The sequence below is a fragment of the Atractosteus spatula genome, unplaced genomic scaffold (assembly GCF_055471065.1).
Source record: "Atractosteus spatula isolate fAtrSpa1 unplaced genomic scaffold, fAtrSpa1.hap1 Scaffold_98, whole genome shotgun sequence".
Taxonomy (NCBI): Eukaryota; Metazoa; Chordata; class Actinopteri; order Semionotiformes; family Lepisosteidae; genus Atractosteus; species Atractosteus spatula.
This window is the reverse complement of record NW_028296932.1, coordinates 27,299-46,566: the sequence shown is the minus strand read 5'-3', so window position 1 is coordinate 46,566 and position 19,268 is coordinate 27,299. Positions and strand designations below refer to the sequence as shown.

Below are 19,268 nucleotides of genomic sequence, written 5' to 3'. Positions count from 1 at the left end.
GGGAAAATATACATTCATTTCCTTGTATGTATCACCAGTGGGAAACTTGGCATTTTTGGATGAATTGCAATCTTTACTGCAAGGCCTTCAGACTGATATAGAAATGACTGGAGATTTAAATGACACATTTGATAAATCAGACGAGTAAATAAGACAAAGGCAAAACGTAAATTCACTGGCACTTTCTGCATATTTTCCACGACCTTGCCTTCTGATCATAAAAAGTCTCAAACTCTTGCATTTTACAAGAAATTTTAATATAGCAGTTTTAAATGGGACATTTAGAACATGGCATATGAGACTATATGGTTAACTGAGGATGAGCAGAGGGTGATCGAACCTACCTCCTGGTTATAAAAATGTCTAAAAATTCTGACACAGATGTGTGAGAGACAATGGAAAAGACTATCAAAATCCTGAACTTCAGGACATTGTACTGTACCGTTTTTGAAATACGACCCTCTGAACATGGCATGAGAGAATACATTGTCAAATGGTAAATGCAATGTTTGCTATATTGCTAGGGCCCTCCCTCCTGATTTTAAAATCGTCTCATATTTCTGACATCAAGGTGTGAGACACAATATAACAGACTGTCAAAATCCTGAACTTCAGGACATTTAATGATACCATTTTAAAAATATGACCCTCTGAGCATGGCATGTGAGAAAATGGCATGTAAGAATGCATTGGGAAAAGGTGAATGCAATTTCTGCTGAATTGCTATGGCCCTCCCTCCTGATTACAAACTCGTCTCACAATTCTGACACTGAGGTGTGAGATACAATGTGACAGACACCATTAAATCGTGAAGTACAAGAGATTATACTGTTAAGTTTTTTTAATATTGTCCCTCTGGCATGTGAGGACTTGTAGTCAACAAAATAGCACACATTCTGCCAATTTGCTTTGTCCCTCCTTCCTCGTTACCAAAACATCTTAGTATACCGACACTAAGGTAAATGTCTCTAAATCCAGAAGTTAAGTTGTCAAAGTATATCGGAGTCAACCGATACTGATCAGGTTCTGCTGATGCTGAGCCCGCAGCCTTCACCATAAGGTCCAATTCCCCAAGCCTGCTGACCTTATATGTCCATCCCTTCTCGTCAAAATTCGTATTTTCACAGGGTACCCTTCAGAAATTGCAGTATAGAATGAAAATAACTCCAATAGATATCGGCCACTGTTGGCGATTTTCCTTTAAGATAGATAGATAATACTTTATTAATCCCGTAGGGAAATTGACAAATGATTCTCCAGAAATTTTACGGAGTGTATCACTTTCACCGAGACCGAGAAGTGTTAAGCTGTACATGAGTCTTTGTGGCTCGGTTGTTAACCGAAAGGGTGGTGGTTTGAGACCTCCCAGGGACGCAATGAGCCTTTTAATGAACACACCCTCTTCACTTCATTTCTCCATGGCCGGTCTTGTACCGCAATCAAATACAGAGCCCGTAGGGGCCAGTAAGCCCGCATATATAGCTCACTGTGTATATAATAAAGAAGCGGAGGTTAGTTTCTCATCTGCATGTTGCAGAGCCTTATGCAACTCGTACCAACAGTTGGGGTTTGATCCCTGCGTGGGCTATTAGTTGAAAGACCATTGTAAATGACGTGTAACAGATTTATCCAGCTGGCTTTTATGTTTCATACTAAATTGCTATCTTGAAACCAAAATAATTAGAAATATGGAACACAACTGTTGTTCCCCATGAAGGAAAGCTGTTTTACACTGACGTCACTCCTTTTTATTTAATCCAGATTTTAAAAACAACTCCGCCCTATCAAAGGAAAATGTTACACAAAAGTTGGAAAGCACACTCTGAATCCAGATGTATATTTGATTTCCGCAATCCGTTCAAGGCTGCCTATGTTAATCGTAAGTGTATAGAAGAAACATTTAATATATTGTTCAGTTTAAATCAAAATGCTTTACTACTACAAGAGAGAAGTATAGTATGGAGGATGCGACAAATGTGTGATTTCTTGGAATAAAACTACTTTTCTTTGCGTTCGAAATTAATCGAAACAATTGACACACAAACCCTTTGTCTTTTTTAAAGAGATTATATCTTTAAGCAGACAAATGTATAAAATGTGTTTTTTTTACCTAGAGATTTTGGACAGGGGCGATGTATTACTAGTAGAGGCTGCTGACTAATTAACACTGTACTGTCTGGAGATCAGCTCCATTTGCAATAAAAAAACGTGCGTAACAAAGCTGGAGAGCAGCTGAACTTGTGCTCAGTAGTCAGTATGGTGCTGAGGGTTCAATACTGGCGTTGTTGTATTAGCACAAGCTGCACAGGCTCTGAATCAGACCATTTCAATTAGTCTGATCAGTGCAGGACAAGTTAATGTAGAATTATTGCTTTGTCTGTCTCTTGTTTGTATATAAATGAATGTCTCTGATAACTTAATGTTAGTTTTTAATTTAGTTTTAGTTTTACGATGTAGGTCATGCGTTGATATATGACATGTCTCATTCCTGATTCAGCTCATGCTCCATAGGAGAGAAGAGATTCCTCCTGTTTCTCGTACAACCATATCAGAACAAAAGCCCGTGTCACCCAGCTCTGATTCAAGATCGAGTTGCATCTTCAACATTTTGTTTTTGTTTCTGATCATAAATTTCTTTAGTTATGATCAATATTGAACTTTTTCTAAATAAAACAAAAATAATCAAACATGCAGGCAGATTTTTGAAAAGTATTAGGAGTTGACAGGGCGCTCCTTCGGAATAGTCGTCAGAAAATGTGAGAAAAGGAAAGTTACGTAAGTTCTCACACACAGCATTAAAGATTGGAATCTGATCATAAAAAAACTAGCTGTCTCCCCGTCGGTAATCAAACCCCGGTTTCCCACGTGACAGGCAGGGACACAAACAACTTTACTTACTAGGAGCGCTTGCTAGCTATTAGGAGGCATTTACTCTTAAATATGTTACTGTTTTGGGATTTGACTTTAAGTTTCCCGATACCAGCTTTTAACAAAAGTAAAGGCACACGGCACATGTGTGCCACATCACGTCCGAGTTTAGTGACAACTACCTCAGAGATTGTAAGCTGGGTAGTTTCAGATCAGATCACTTTTTTTTATCAAAGGTTCAAGCAAACCCGAATACTTTTGCAAGAGACATTTCAGAATCCCAGTCAAATCCAGTACGATTGCTGGATCCTTCGAATTCGACTGAACTATAGCACAGATCTGCAGTCCACCATTAGAATACTGTGGGTGTGTTGTATAAGCCACATGGCCAAAATAGTTCTAAAACAGGAGATGCATCCTCGTTTAGGAATTTGGTATAAAGTGAAATGGTCTGGGAAGAGTCCTACGTTTGAACAGTTCAAAATAGACGTAAAGGGGTATTTACGGACTCTTTCGAAATGTAAGAACAAGCTGTGCGGACCTTATCTTTATTTACCTTGTGTAATCGTTTTTCATAAAGTGTAATTGTATTATAGCATGTGCCCCTGACGATGTTCTTGATACGTTATATGTGCTCTTGTTTGTATTGTATGTAGTTTTGTTGTTCAAATAAAACGTAAAAGACACAACTTTCCGGATGCGGCTGCTGTAAAGATAAAATGACATCAAGGGTGCTGTACGCAGAGGTCTGAAACCTGCTCCACAGAAGATCTTTATCCAGAGGTGTTAAAGAAGTCGAGATCTCGCCATGAGAGGGGAAGCATCTCAGAAAAAGCAGGTGCAGTCGGTTCCACGGTCATAACGCCACTAAGTCGGGCGACAAGAGCAAAACCCACCCGACCTCCTCCGAGCAAGTAACGAGACAAAGAAACAGCGCACAGCGGGTAGCGTGGCCGAGCGGTCTAAGGCGCTGGATTAAGGCTCCAGTCTCTTCGGGGGCGTGGGTTCGAATCCCACCGCTGCCAGGTGCTTCTGTCGCCACCTCCTTTCAGCTGACTTCAGACGAAAGGGAGGGAACTGCTTTTTGGCAGTCTCTCGAGAAACTAAGCAAAGTGTTTAAAGATGCTTTCTCAGCTTGACATCAAGGCACAAAACAAAAACCTTCTTGCGTCCTCTCAACCCAAAAGCGCTTTGCCACTTTTTGCGTTATGCAGGGAACGACGTCTGCCCAGATCACTTTTGTGTCAATGCAAATCGTAGTGTGCCCTCCGTTTTAATGTTGGCTGTGCTGGCGTGCCGCTTCTGTCTGTGAAACTTGAATGTTCTGCTTCTTCACACCGAATCGTTGGCGGGGGTTGAGCTTGTTAAATCTTTGCGCATAGCGCTCCTTTGGAAGTACTTTGTCCAAGTTCAAAAGCGATCGTGGGATTTACTTAATGCGTTCAAGAAGCATGCCTCGCACGACAGATTTAAATGGGGAATGGAGCCTGCTTCTTGCTGTTTTTCCTGTGGTTGCAGTTACAAAGTTGATCGTGCTTTCACATTCTGTTAACAGTATTCACTGGCTGAGCTTTATCAGTTGGTTCGTAAAGGAATCTCTGCTTCAGTTCCAGAAAAGTCATCTGTAGTGTGTTTTTTTCCGAGCCCATGGCAGTCTTTTAAAGCTGGTAGTAATGGCGGCGAAGTTAATTTTTTATCCTCTTTAAAAGAATAAGGACGGGCTGGGGCGAGCTCCATTTGCCACTCTTTCAGCTAACCGCCGAACTCGCGAACTGATTACACTGCAGAGCCACAGGCGCCTCGCTTTTCTCCATTCTCTGGGTTAGGGTGAAAAAAAAACACTGCTGGTATTAGCTGGCCTGCTGGGAGTACCTCTTCTTCACTGATAAGCAAGATTTGTGTTTCATCTTTCGCAAGCTGTATAGATTTCTTTCAAAACAAGTTGTTCCAGAAAGGAAACGAACACTTGCATTCACCTGAATTAAAAGGCATGGGATTTGCCCGTAAGGATAAATTCTGTACAGTAAGACAGGAAGAAAGGCACCGCTGGGAATCGGACCCAGGATCTCCTGTTTACTAGACAGGCGCTTTAGCCAACTAAGCCACGGCGCCGGCAAAGTGCTGTCCTTTGACAGCCACTTGGACACGTCTCAACTGCTCTGAGACATCTGCGTTCGGTGTGCACCGAGCCTGCTCGCCTTGCAAGTTGCTTCATTTACATGCGATAGCTCCACCACTAAGAGAAAGGATGAGAAATGGCTTTTATCTGGCACTTTTCATGTCAGAGGATCTCAATCTGCTTTCCGTGTACAAGAGGATGTCCAACTCATGTAGCTAAAGACGTAGACGACAGTGCTCCACTGAAATCTTGATCTCACAACCCTCGGCATGACTCCGCTGTGTTCTGCTTTAGACAAAGGGGGGAAAAGACTTCTTTCATCACACGTTTTGCACTGTTTACGGTGTTAGCAGTGCTCTTTCTTAAATGAAATCCAGGAATCGGCACCATATGAGGTGTGACTAGATAATATTGGAACAAGTAGCCTCGCCATTCCATGCGTGACGTGAGCAAAGTGTAATTCCTGTCTTTATAGTGTGCTTGTTAGAGACTTAGCTGGCACCCAGAGCGCTTTAAATCCGGGAGTCAGCAGCCCAAGACAAGAGAGCTTCCTTCGTCTATGTTTTTTGCGTGAAGGGGGGAAACAATGCGTGTGCTGCAAACGATCTTAGTATCGAAGTGCCGTCCCACATAACCGATCCGAATAATCTGCTTTACAGAGGAGCACTGCCGGAGCTTATCGTTGGCAAACTGAAGACCAGGCCGACCTCTTCTGTGACTCTTGAACACTGAATCTCAAGGTTGTGAATTCAAGCTCCACGCTGGCGGGAAATCCCATAGGTAATGATCCCATTTTCTTGCATGCTAATCAAAAGAAATATTAAGAAACTTTTCCCGATACCAGTTTTTTACAAAAGTAAAGGCACACGGCACATGTGTGCCACATCACGTCCGAGTTTAGTGACAACTACCTCAGAGATTGTAAGCTGGGTAGTTTCAGATCAGATCACTTTTTTTATCAAAGGTTCAAGCAAACCCGAATACTTTTGCAAGAGACATTTCAGAATCCCAGTCAAATCCAGTACGATTGCTGGATCCTTCGAATTCGACTGAACTATAGCACAGATCTGCAGTCCACCATTTGAATACTGTGGGTGTGTTGTATAAGCCACACGGCCAAAATAGTTCTAAAACAGGAGATGCATCCTCGTTTAGGAATGTGGTATAAAGTGAAATGGTCTGGGAAGAGTCCTACGTTTGAACAGTTCAAAATAGACGTAAAGGGGTATTTACGGACTCTTTCGAAATGTAAGAACAAGCTTTGTGGACCTTATCTTTATTTACCTTGTGTAATCGTTTTTCATAAAGTGTAATTGTATTATAGCATGTGCCCCTGATGATTTTCTTCATACGTTATATGTGCTCTTGTTTGTATTGTATGTAGTTTTGTTGTTCAAATAAAACGTAAAAGACACAACTTTCCGGATGCGGCTGCTGTAAAAATAAAATGACATCAAGGGTGCTGTACGCAGAGGTCTGAAACCTGCTCCACAGAAGATCTTTATCCAGAGGTGTTAAAGAAGTCAAGATCTCGCCATGAGAGGGGAAGCATCTCAGAAAAAGCAGGTGCAGTCGGTTCCACGGTCATAACGCCACTAAGTTGGGCGACAAGAGCAAAACCCACCCGACCTCCTCCGAGCAAGTAATGAGACAAAGAGACAGCGCACAGCGGGTAGTGTGGCCGAGCGGTCTAAGGCGCTGGATTAAGGCTCCAGTCTCTGCGGGGGCATGGGTTCGAATCCCACCGCTGCCAGGTGCTTCTGTCAGGACCCCCTTTCAGCTGACGTCAGACGAAAGGGAGGGAAATGCTTTTTGGCAGTCTCTCGAGAAACTAAGCAAAGTGTTTAAAGATACTTTCTCAGCTTGACATCAAGGCACAAAACAAAAACCATCTTGCGTCCTCTTAACCCAAAAGCGCTTTGCCACTTTTTGCGTTATGCAGGGAACGACGTCTGCCCAGATCACTTTTGTGTCAATGCAAATCGTAGTGTGCCCTCCGTTTTAATGTTGGCTGTGCTGGCGTGCCGCTTCTGTCTGTGAAACTTGAATGTTCTGCTTCTTCACACCGAATCGTTGGCGGGGGTTGAGCTTGTTAAATCTTTGCGCATAGCGCTCCTTTGGAAGTACTTTGTCCAAGTTCAAAAGCGATCGTGGCATTTACTTCATGCGTTCAAGAAGCATGCCTCGCACGACAGATTTAAATGGGGAATGGAGCCTGCTTCTTGCTGGTTTTCCTGTGGTTGCAGTTACAAAGTTGATCGTGCTTTCACATTCTGTTAACAGTATTCACTGGCTGAACTTTATCAGTTGGTTCGTAAAGGAATCTCTGCTTCGGTTCCAGAAAAGTCATCTGTAGTGTGTTTTTTTCCGTGCCCATGGCAGTCTTTTAAAGCTGGTAGTAATGGCGGCGAAGTTAATTTTTTATCCTCTTTAAAAGAATAAGAACGGGCTGGGGCAAGCTGCATTTACCACTCTTTCAGCTAACCGCCGAACTCGCGAACTGATTACACTGCAGAGCCACAGGCGCCTCGCTTTTCTCCATTCTCTGGGTTAGGGTGAAAAAAAAACACTGCTGGTATTAGCTGGCCTGCTGGGAGTACCTCTTCTTCACTGATAAGCAAGATTTGTGTTTCATCTTTCGCAAGCTGTATAGATTTCTTTCAAAACAAGTTGTTCCAGAAAGGAAACGAACACTTGCATTCACCTGAATTAAAAGGCATGGGATTTGCCCATAAGGATAAATTCTGTACAGTAAGACAGGAAGAAAGGCACCGCTGGGAATCGGACCCAGGATCTCCTGTTTACTAGACAGGCGCTTTAGCCAACTAAGCCACGGCGCCGGCGAAGGGCCGTCCTTTGACAGCCACTTGGACACGTCTCAACTGCTCTGAGACATCTGCGTTCGGTGTGCACCGAGCCTGCTCACCTTGCAAGTTGCCTCATTTACAGATGCAGCCATTCAAAATGCGCAGGCGATACCGCATTATTTTCAGGTATGCTGTACGCAGTCTACCGCAAGTTACCGGTAAATACCGCAAGTTACCGGTAAATACCGCTAGCAAAATAATAGTATCCGGAATTTCCGCAAGGTGGAGCTAATAAAGCTCAACCTCTCATGTTTGAGCTGTAGCCATCAAAGTCTTTAACGAAGATATTAATAATAGTATTAATAATAAATGACCTTGGACAAGCTGTAAACTCAAAGTATTGCCCTGGTCCACATTCTTTTTTTCATTGACCGTCTTTGTAAAAGTAACACCACAGCATTTCGCAATCACACATTTTTTTCCAATCATGCAAAGTACAGTAATTTTTGAGAATCGATTCACCATGCCTTACACATGCTCATAAAAGAGATTGATTTAGGAACATAATCATATTACCGTATGCAAACTGTACTGTATACAGTATGTATATGTATATTTAATGTCTTAACTGTGCCCGTTTAAGTATTGAATATTCATATCTAATTTTACCACTGAAGGGAAATCTTAGTAGCTGAGCATAAAAAGAATAGGAGCATACTGCAACGCGTGTGAAGGCCATAAACGATATTAATTTTGGAACATAAACATACAGTATATGGCTGGTCTCGGTACTTTAAAGAAAACATACACGAAACATGGTTTCATTATGACCAGAATCTGTCTTGAGATATTTTTAACTTGATTTACAGTATTTGAGAGATATGTCTTAACACCGATACTACAGTGCTTAAGTACTGCTCACGTATATGTTTCTAGGTTTATATTATGCATTTCATACGGTCAAATTACTTTTGAGCAACTAATAAGAAGCGCGAAACGGTATGCGTTTTAGTTTCGTTTTGTGCTGGGACCCGTGGATTGATTAGAGATATCAAGTACATACAAGTCATTTTTTAAATGTTGTAGCTCGTCTTGAAAAAATGTTACGAGTACATCATCTATCAACAATTACACAGGTTCTGTTTCCATATTGCGGATTTTGGTTACGTAATATTATTTTCTAGATTTCACGTTGTGAATATATGATTTGGGCAAACAGAGCCGCAAAGAAGTACATTATGGGTTGTTGTTTTTTTTTTGCAGTTTTATCTAGAACAAGCGATGCTTAAACCTTTGTCTGATTCTTGTGAAACTATCCACACGACAGTTACAGTACCTAGGAGTTGACTTCAGTGATGTCACTGATGGGATGTTTCTAAAAATCCATCCTCTGTAAAACATCTTCTCTAGTTGTCCTGCATATGTATTCACTAATGAAGCTGTGTGTTCTGAGCCTGGATCTCTACATTTCTGTATGAACCAGCTTAGAGGGCTAAAGACAGCTTGTGTTTAAATTGAGTGTAAGGCAATTTATGCTTCTAAAGTCATGGTCAGCATTTATTATTGTACTGTGCTGTAAACTTGTTCTGTGCCAAGTCACATTATTTTATAGCGTTTTTATAGCGTTATCAAATCCGGTGGCGCTGTGTGTTAGTTTCCTGACTCCCATGTCACATGGTCTGTGATTGAAACCTGTAATACCGGTTTAATTCGTCACAGCCAGCACTCCGGTTGTAAAGTAGAAGCAGGCGAGATTTCCAGCGAAAAACACCTCCCCCTTCTTCAGGTGTGAGGGTCTTCTGCTCAGAATGAAACGCTAAAATGTAATGTAGGCTCTGAATGGGTTCAATTGTGATTTGGGCTTGATTAAGGTCGCTGCCTTTCATCTAAAACCCTACTTGAATCCTTCTAAACTAAAAATCAGTGTTAGTGAGTTCTAAATAAAGAGGTATCCAGGTAACAGTGAAACGGGCGGACAGTCTGGGGAGATCGCCCGTTTTCCATGTAAATGGTTCCCTGGTTCCGCACCCCTTGGTGTTTCTCTCGCTCTCTCTTGGGTCACCTGATCATTAGCTCGAAAGATGTGAGTGCTTTGTGTATATTCTAATGGTAGTGGGGGCAGGGTGTGTGGGAACAGGTTTGATTGAAATTGCATTGGAGATCTATGTTCTTCACACCTGAAACATTTTCTCTGAAAGCATTTTCTTCGCAGTTTAACCGATCTTGTTACAGCATGTTACAGTTTACTATTATTAACCATATTAATTTTAAGTGCTTAATGTAAAATCTTGTAAAAATATATTTTCATTGTTCAAATATACATTAAGTCTGACTATCATATAATAAGTTAAATACAAAACTAAAGAAAAAATAGGGTTAAATATAATTCAAAATATTTTGCTAACAATGTTAACTGTTTATGAATAATAAAATGTATTAACTAAGGAGTAGGATGGCACAGTTGTTAGTATGTTTTTTGTTTTGTTTCTTTTTCATAAATACAACAGTAGTACCTGATGTCTCAGTGGCTTTCAAAATTAAATTATGCATCCAAACCTGTGAACTAGAATGATAACTAAGATATCTATCCATTTATAATGGTGGCAAAGTGGTTAGCATTGCTATCTTGCAGCACTGGGATCCTAGGTTCAATTCCTGCCATCCTGTGTGTGTGGGGTTTACATGTTCTCTCTGGGTTACATGGTTTTTCTCCATATGTGTGATATGACTCCCTCTCGCACTCCAAAACATACTGGTAAGTTAATTGGTTTATGGGAAAACTGGCCCTGGTGTGTGTGTGTTTGTGTATGTCTGTCCTGTGATGGACTGGCGCTATGTCCAGGGTGTATTCTGCCTTGTGTCCGTTGCTTACTGAGATAGGCTCCAAATCCTCTGTACTGGATAAAGAGATTAGAAATGGAAGTAAAGGCACTGTGTGGATGGAACTATACACAGTGTTAGAAACCCACTATGAAATGGCAGCATCTCACTGAGAATAAAACATTTTATACTGCTGGCTTAAGGAAACAGCCTTTCCACCTCTCTTGCACATCAGTATCCATACCTAGTTATTTAAACAAATTGCCTCTAATTATAAACATCTTAATATGCTGGCTCTGTGGATCCGCATCAGCTATGTTTGCCCATTCCTTCAATTCATGTGCATCCAACACACAGTTCAATGCCAGCAACTACACATAATCTAAAATACAATCCTTATTTCAGTATCTATGTAAACATATAGTCTGTTAACTTCATCATCTTCATCAAAAGTATGCCTAACCCCATTAGGAAGTGTTCTTGTTATAAGTGTATTCCTCAGCTTTCCCCAAACTATCTTCTTCTTGCCAACATCTCTAGTCTTTTATCCTGCAATAACTCAGTCAACACTTAAATCTCCAAAAGCTGCTTGTGTTAATTTCTTTAAATCACAAATATCATGTGTAAATACTGGGCATGTAATACTCTGCATTGTGGAATAATAGTTTATTTTAAAGGGAACTAGAGAAACTAAGAACTAGAGAAATCAAGAAAGGCTTTTTTTCTAGAATTAATAAATGCACATCCTGTTCACTGGGGAAATTAAATCCACACTGAGCAATCTTCAATATGTTCAGAATATGACAGCAAGAATCCTATCAGGGATGCATTACACCTGTTTTCAAGTCCTTGCACTGGTTACCTATCAGATTTCGAGTCAACTTCAAAATCCTTATCCTCCTTATATACTGTCCTACAACTGTTATTGTTGATCTCCGAATTATTGTACTTGACATGACTTCATTCAGCCTTTCCTGAACGTCTATGACAGGCAGAGAGAGTGCTGTTTCTGGTGTGATCTTTTGCAGCTGACATTTCACTGTTTTAAACGAACAAGAAATTAGATTGCTCATAAATCACTTATTCTATATAAACACAGCGTAATTGCCCTCCGAAAATCTTCTTTTTCTTGTTCGTTTTAGAGACCTTGATCGAAACTGATTTTAGATGTCAGAAAGGATTTATTTTCTCTGTATTTCCTACATTGCTTTGTCGAGATTTTAACTTTATATCTAACTTTATATCTAGGCTCAGATTTCAACTATAAATCGTACAGTAATTAATAGCAGTAAATACTGATGTTTATACATAAAAAAGTCATGCCTTGGAGTATGGACCCCCAAAGGAATGCCATAGACTCAAACTGCAAAATAAACACATACAGAAAGAAAGTATTTGTATTGTAATTGCAAATCCTGGTACTGTATGAGTGATTGGTATGACTTTCCTCATTACAAATCTCTTATTAGAATTTAAATTTCTCTGTAACTCCAGGTCAGAACAGAGAAAATGTAACTGCCTTAAGGAGTTTACGATTATGAAAAATAGAAGGATAAGCATGATACGTATGTCTTCTGTCATTTTCTAAGTCATGTTACTGAGCACCAAATCTTATTGAGAATATGAATCCATTTAAGGTTTATACCATTAAAGTAACGGTTTATTCCATGCTGAAAATGTTTGTACCAGACTTTTTTGAGGCCTGTTTAATTGTGTCTGAAGTCTGATGTTGTAAATTTTATTGTTAAAAAGATCCATGAAAATGTCACTACTAAAGTTAGCTGGTACTGTTGGTACTGTAAGTGGCAAGTAGAGCTCATATTTTAGATTTTGTGTAGTTGCTAGCGTTGAACTGTGTGTTGGATGCACATGAATTGAAGGAATGGGCAAACATAGCTGATGCGGATCCACAGAGCCAGCATATTAAGATGTTTATAATTAGAGGCAATTTGTTTAAATAACTAGGTATGGATACTGATGTGCAAGAGAGGTGGAAAGGCTGTTTCCTTAAGCCAGCAGTATAAAATGTTTTATTCTCAGTGAGATGCTGCCATTTCATAGTGGGTTTCTAACACTGTGTATAGTTCCATCCACACAGTGCCTTTACTTCCATCCATTTCTAATCTCTTTATCCAGTACAGAGGATTTGGAGCCTATCCCAGTAAGCGACAGACACAAGGCAGAATACACCCTGGACATAGCGCCAGTCCATCACAGGACAGACAGACACAAACACACACACACCAGGGCCAGTTTAAATCTAACCTCAGAACCTTTCTTTTCAGAAGACTTAGTGTCTGTATCTGCTTCATTTTCTAATTTTGGTAGCACCTCTAACTGCTTGTCTTTCTTATATGCATTTACTTTGTAATCTGTGGTCCTTTTATCTGTTTTTACATCTACTGTATTGCTTTGAGATGCCACCTTTAATGGTGATATATCAAATAAAGTTTTTTATTATTGTTATAGGGAAACATGATCAGATTGTCCCTGGTTCAGAAAAAAAGATCTAAAGTATACTAGTTTGTCACTCTTCTAATTCCCTTTGCTAAATGACTTTTCATACTAATCTGATCAATCTAACTGCCAGTTTTCTGTGCTTTCTCTATCCTGCTAGATTTGCAATTATTCTGAAAATTTTCATCTTGAAATAACTCATTTCTAAATACCTTTTTCACTGTTAACATCTTGCAGCAACTCTGCGACAAAATATACACTCTGACAGTTCATCCTGCTACCAACATTAAATAAAACAAATCTTAAGATTTCTATATTTATGTCTTTATTTAGTGGTTTCATTAGTGACAAAGGCTAAACTTTCTTGGAAAAATGTCTTTTATGTGTTGCAGAAAAAACTGACTTGCTTTAACAAAATATGTTTACAAATCCTTTCACCTGGCATTTTCATAGTTAGAAATTATGGAACGCTCTGTTAAAAGCAAGGGAGTTTTTATGTCCGTTGCAGTTCTTTTGCAACATGAATATAATTATATCGTTATTAATTTCTTGAGATACGCGATTCCATATTATATTCCCTTTTAATCAAATTCTAAAAGTATGCTTGTTGACTCCGGTATCGCGTTAGTTAAAGACTTCGATGCTTAAAATGTTTAGGGAGAAATGGAATACTGGTGTGTATGTTTTCTTTAAAGTACCGAGACCAGCCATATACTGTATGTTTAAGTTCCAAAATTAATATCGTTTATGGACTTCACATGCGTTGCAGTATGCTCCTATTCTTTTTATGCTCAGGCACTAAGTAAAAGGAGATGCTTCATATTGCTTGACTAATTTTAAAAACTAAGTTAGAAATGCAGACGCTCCCTCGGTACGCTGCTCTGGTGCGCCGGCTCTTACACAGTGCCTGTCTGCCGTAAGCGTTACAATATACATACCCAACACTGCTTGTACCCATCTGTCATGCAAATAAAACACCTTGAATTGAACTGAGGGGAGAGGGGGGAATACTAAAGCCAATACTGGCTCAATACCCTCGATGGGCTTTGACGTGCTAATGCGTTGGTTTAACAGTCCGGGTGTGGCAGGCTTCCAATGTCAACTCGACTTGATTGGAAGACAATGAACGTATTTTGTGATATTTAGAAATATAAATTTGTTTGGTGCGAGTGAGGTTTTATTTAATCTCTGACCAAGGGAAACGTTTCATTTTTTCAAAGAAATGTTTGTTAAAAAATAAAGTCATAGTTCTATGGGATTCAATCACAGACCATGTAACATGGGAGTCAGGAAACTAACACACAGCGCCACCGGATTTAATAACGCAATAAAAATGCAATAAAATAATGTGACTAGGCACAGAAAAAGTTTACAGCACAGTACAATAATAAATGCTGACCATGACTTTAGAAGCATAAATTACCTTACACTCAATTTAAACACAAGCTGTCTTTCTGTATGAACCTCTAAGCTGGTTCATACAGAAAATGTAGAAATGCATTAGCCTGATTATGATTAAAAAACACATAATTAAACACGCGTTTGCGATTTAAATCAGAACACGATTTAAATCAATATAAATGTTTATATTGTAACACATACTGTCCAGCCTCCATTTCTCTATAAAAATTTACTCTGTTGCACACACACACACTAGAAGCAGGAACCGCTGTCAGAAGGGAAGATATGTTCAAAATATCGCAAATATCGATCATGTTGCGATATTTTGAAATATAAAAGTCAATTGATTGTCCATAATATCGCTATTCTATTTTTTCGAAGAAATGTTTGTTAAATGAAAAGTCCAGAACCAGCTGGATTCAAACACACAACCTGCCAGTTGGTAGTCACACACCTAGACCAGTAGGCTACAAGACAGGTCGCATGAACAGGCAGGCAAAACAGCCCTACACAGCCCTGTCGCAGTACACGGATATAATCATACCGTTATTAAATTCTTTAGATACGCGATTCCATATTATATTCCCTTTTAATCAAATTCTAAAAGTATGCTTGTTGACTCTGGTATCACGTTAAAGACTTCAAAGCTTAAAATGTTTAGGGAGAAATGGAATACTGGTGTGTATTTTTTTCTTTAAAGTACCAAGACCAGCTATATACTGTATGTTTATGTTCCAAAATTAATATCGTTTATGACCTTCAGATGCGTTATGCTCCTCTTCTTTTTATGCTCAGCTACTAAAATTTCCCTTTAGTGGTAAAATTCCATATAAATATTCAAAACTAAGTGGATTGAAATGTGCACAGTAAAGACATTGAATGATTAAATCTTTTCACTACCAACCAATGCACCACGAGTGCCCCTGTCGGTCATTTTGGCCAGCCAATCACTTACCGCGGTGCCCTACGGTGCCCTGCGGGTTGGTTACTGCACTGCGGGTTTTTACCGCTCATTTTGAATGGCTGCATCTGTACATGCGATAGCTCCACCACTAAGAGAAAGGATGAGAAATGGCTTTTATCTGGCACTTTTCATGTCAGAGGATCTCAATCTGCTTTCCGTGTACAAGAGGATGTTCTACTCATGTAGCTAAAGACGTAGACGACAGTGCTCCACTGAAATCTTGATCTCACAACCCTCGGCATGACTCCGCTGTGTTCTGCTTTAGACAAAGGGGGGAAAAGACTTCTTTCATCACACGTTTTGCACTGTTTACGGTGTTTGCAGTGCTCTTTCTTTAATGAAAACCAGGAATCGGCACCATATGAGGTGTGACTAGATAATATTGGAACAAGTAGCCTCGCCATTCCATGCGTGACGTGAGCAAAGTGTAATTCCTGTCTTTATAGTGTGCTTGTTAGAGACTTAGCTGGCACCCAGAGCGCTTTAAATCCGGGAGTCAGCAGCCCAAGACAAGAGAGCTTCCTTCGTCTATGTTTTTTGCGTGAAGGGGGGAAACCATGCGTGTGCTGCAAACGATCTTAATATCGAAGTGCCGTCCCACATAACCGATCTGAACAATCTGCTTTACAGAGGAGCACTGCCGGAGCTTATTGTTGGCAGACTGAAGACCAGGCCGACCTCTTCTGTGACTCTTGAACACTGAATCTCAAGGTTGTGAATTCAAGCTCCAGGCTGGCGGGAAATTCCATAGGTAATGATCACATTTTCTTGCATGCTAATCAAAAGAAATATTAAGAAACTTTTCCCGATACCAGTTTTTTACAAAAGTAAAGGCACACGGCACATGTGTGCCACATCACGTCCGAGTTTAGTGACAACTACCTCAGAGATTGTAAGCTGGGTAGTTTCAGATCAGATCACTTTTTTTTATCAAAGGTTCAAGCAAACCCAAATACTTTTGCAAGAGACATTTCAGAATCCCATTCAAATCCAGTACGATTGCTGGATCCTTCGAATTCGACTGAACTATAGCACAGATCTGCAGTCCACCATTAGAATACTGTGGGTGTGTTGTATAAGCCACACGGCCAAAATAGTTCTAAAACAGGAGATGCATCCTCGTTTAGGAATGTGGTATAGAGTGAAATGGTCTGGGAAGAGTCCTACGTTTGAACAGTTCAAAATAGACATAAAGGGGTATTTACGGACTCTTTCGAAATGTAAGAACAAGCTGTGTGGACCTTATCTTTATTTACCTTGTGTAATCGTTTTTCATAAAGTGTAATTGTATTATAGCATGTACCGCTGACGATTTTCTTGATACGTTATATGTGCTCTTTTTTGTATTGTATGTAGTTTTGTTGTTCAAATAAAAAATAAAAGACACAACTTTCCGGATGCGGCTGCTGTAAAAATAAAATGACATCAAGGGCGCTGTACGCAGAGGTGTGAAGCCTGTTTCACAGAAGAACTATATCCAGAGGTGTTAAAGAAGTCGAGATCTTGCCATGAGAGGGGAAGCATCTCAGAAAAAGCAGGTGCAGTTGGTTCCACGGTCATAACGCCACTAAGTCGGGCGACAAGAGCAAAAGCCACCCTGTTTTATCCAGGCAGGTAATGTGGCTCAGTGGTTTAAGGCTCTGGCTTAAGGCTTCAGTCTTTTCGGAGGTGTGGAATCCAATCCCATTGCTGTCTGGTGTTTTTGTGTTAGAACCACCTTCCTACTGTTTAGGAATCCAATGGGGGGACATGTGTTTTTTTGATAAATGGAGCAAAAGCTATTTTATCAGCTTAACATCAAAGCAGGGAAAAAAAATGTTTCGTCTTTTCAACACAAATTCTCGTTTCCACCTTCAGCAGGGAAGTTTGTCTACCAAGATCACTTTTGATTCAGTGAAAATCACAGTGTGCCCTCAATTATGATGTCGGTTGTGTTCCTTTTATCGTTCTGCGTCTTCAAGTCGAGTCGTCCTCAGAGGTAGAGCTGATAAAGTCTTTCTGCATAGCGCTCTATCAGAAATAACTTGTCCAAGTTCAAAAGAGATCGTGGGTTTTACTTCAAGCGATCACAAAGCATACCTCACATGTCAGATCTAAGTGGGGAATTGATTCTGTTTTTTTTATGTTCTGCTAGAGTATCTATTGGCTTGCCTTTATCAGCTGTGTTGGAAAGATAATCTGTGCTTCGTCTCAGAAAAAAATCATCAGTACCGTCATTTTATTCTGTGCGTATGGCTGTTATTTAAAGTATATAAAAATCACGAGTTCATAGATTTCTCCAAATATCAACGACACCTTGTAAACCTGTGATAAGAATTCCTTCAATCCAATAGTTTCACTCCAGGGAAAAGGCAGGGAAACATAGAGAATTCTTATTTAAAGACAACATCCGTATTGGATTGCATGTAAGCAGGCATCACTCAGAATTCCTAATATGATTCTGAATTCAGTTTTGCAGTTCTTTAGTGTTTTACTACTTTCAGAGAGTCCTTTATTGACCTTGCTGAAGCAGAGAAGCGACATAATCACAAATGTGACCAGTTTTTTTGCTGTTTCTGGTTAATAATGATTATTATTTTGTATTTTGATTAGTATTTTTCGTAGCATTCTTCCTCAGCTTTTAAGTTATTTGGTGAGCAAGAACCACTGAGAACGAGTCTGAATGTGTGAGCCCATTTCAAAAAATAAAAAAAATAAGTTATATAAATCAAACCTTTTCTTCTGTAGTAATTTCATTTGATATTAAAATTAGTCCTGATTTACAATTTTTGGACATGGTTCATCTTAAATAATTTTGTAATAAGTTTCAGTTTAGGAAAATCATGCCCAGAAGCTACCAAAACTGGTAATGTTCACATAATGTGTAATGCAATAGCAGCAGTTGGGGTGGGAAACAAAAGGCATCTTTTGGTATGAATCCTAAAACTTCATAGAGGGCGTTCTAGGATTTCTTGCTTCAGATAAAGCTGTCAATACAACATAGATTTCTACTCAGTCAATATCAGCAGTGTTATCACTACCAAACGCTAAATATAGATCCTGGCAATACTTCATGAGTTGTTCATTAGAAAATTGTTTATGTTTTTTTTAACATATTTTCAATACCAGACAAAAAGTCGAAAGTTTCAATTTCATGCAACTGATGAAATCTCTCTTCGATGGAAGTTATAAGTACAGTACATCCAAAATACTGCGGAATCAATCAAATTTACATGTTTCTTGTGGATCCAGAAGATCATTTTGAGACTCAAAACATGCCTGTCTTTTCTTTTTTCGAGGACGAAGGAGTAGCAGCAGGAGTAGCAGTAATGGCAAGAACATGTTTAGAGTTCAGCACTTCTCATTTCTAATGCGGAGCCATCGACTCGGAAAGCACCAGCCCCGATAAAATAAATTGCAGAATTGCTGCTTACACGCTTTGAATTGCTGGCATTCTCTGAAAGCGTTCCTTTTTGAGGGTTCATGAAATTCCTCACATTTGAGCCAACACTAAAATATTTCATTCGGGGTCACCTAATTCATAGTGCAAACCGAATCTACAGGGGAATGCTGTGGCACATGAAGCCGTTTGTTATTCTGTTGTGAGGTGTGAGGGGCGGAATGCAAATCGAGTTGGTGAATAGAAAATGAAACAGGAGTCACTTCTTGAGCTACAAATTCCAAAAAGTATGAAAACCTGTGCATTTTAACAGTGCAGAATACTCACAAATTGCACTGAGTTGCTTGCTTTCTTCTGCTGCTTTTATATTTCAGTCATTCACTGTCAGCTAGCACTGGAACAATTCAAGAGAGGTAAAAACAGAAGCGGTCAGGATTTGAACCCACGCCTCCA

The 19,268-nt window shown here is 39.7% G+C and overlaps 3 non-coding genes across 3 annotated transcripts; 1 reads left to right on the top strand and 2 right to left on the bottom strand.

Moving 5' to 3' along the window:
* The first annotated feature begins 3,811 nt into the window (after window positions 1–3,811).
* On the top strand, window positions 3,812–3,893 carry trnal-aag (transfer RNA leucine (anticodon AAG)). The gene has a single exon. It is a non-coding gene; the product is annotated as a tRNA-Leu (tRNA).
* Window positions 3,894–4,906: 1,013 nt separating this feature from the next.
* On the bottom strand, window positions 4,907–4,980 carry trnat-agu (transfer RNA threonine (anticodon AGU)). The gene has a single exon. It is a non-coding gene; the product is annotated as a tRNA-Thr (tRNA).
* Window positions 4,981–7,753: 2,773 nt separating this feature from the next.
* trnat-agu (transfer RNA threonine (anticodon AGU)) lies at window positions 7,754–7,827 on the bottom strand. Its single transcript has one exon. It is a non-coding gene; the product is annotated as a tRNA-Thr (tRNA).
* Between the last annotated feature and the right edge of the window lie 11,441 nt (window positions 7,828–19,268).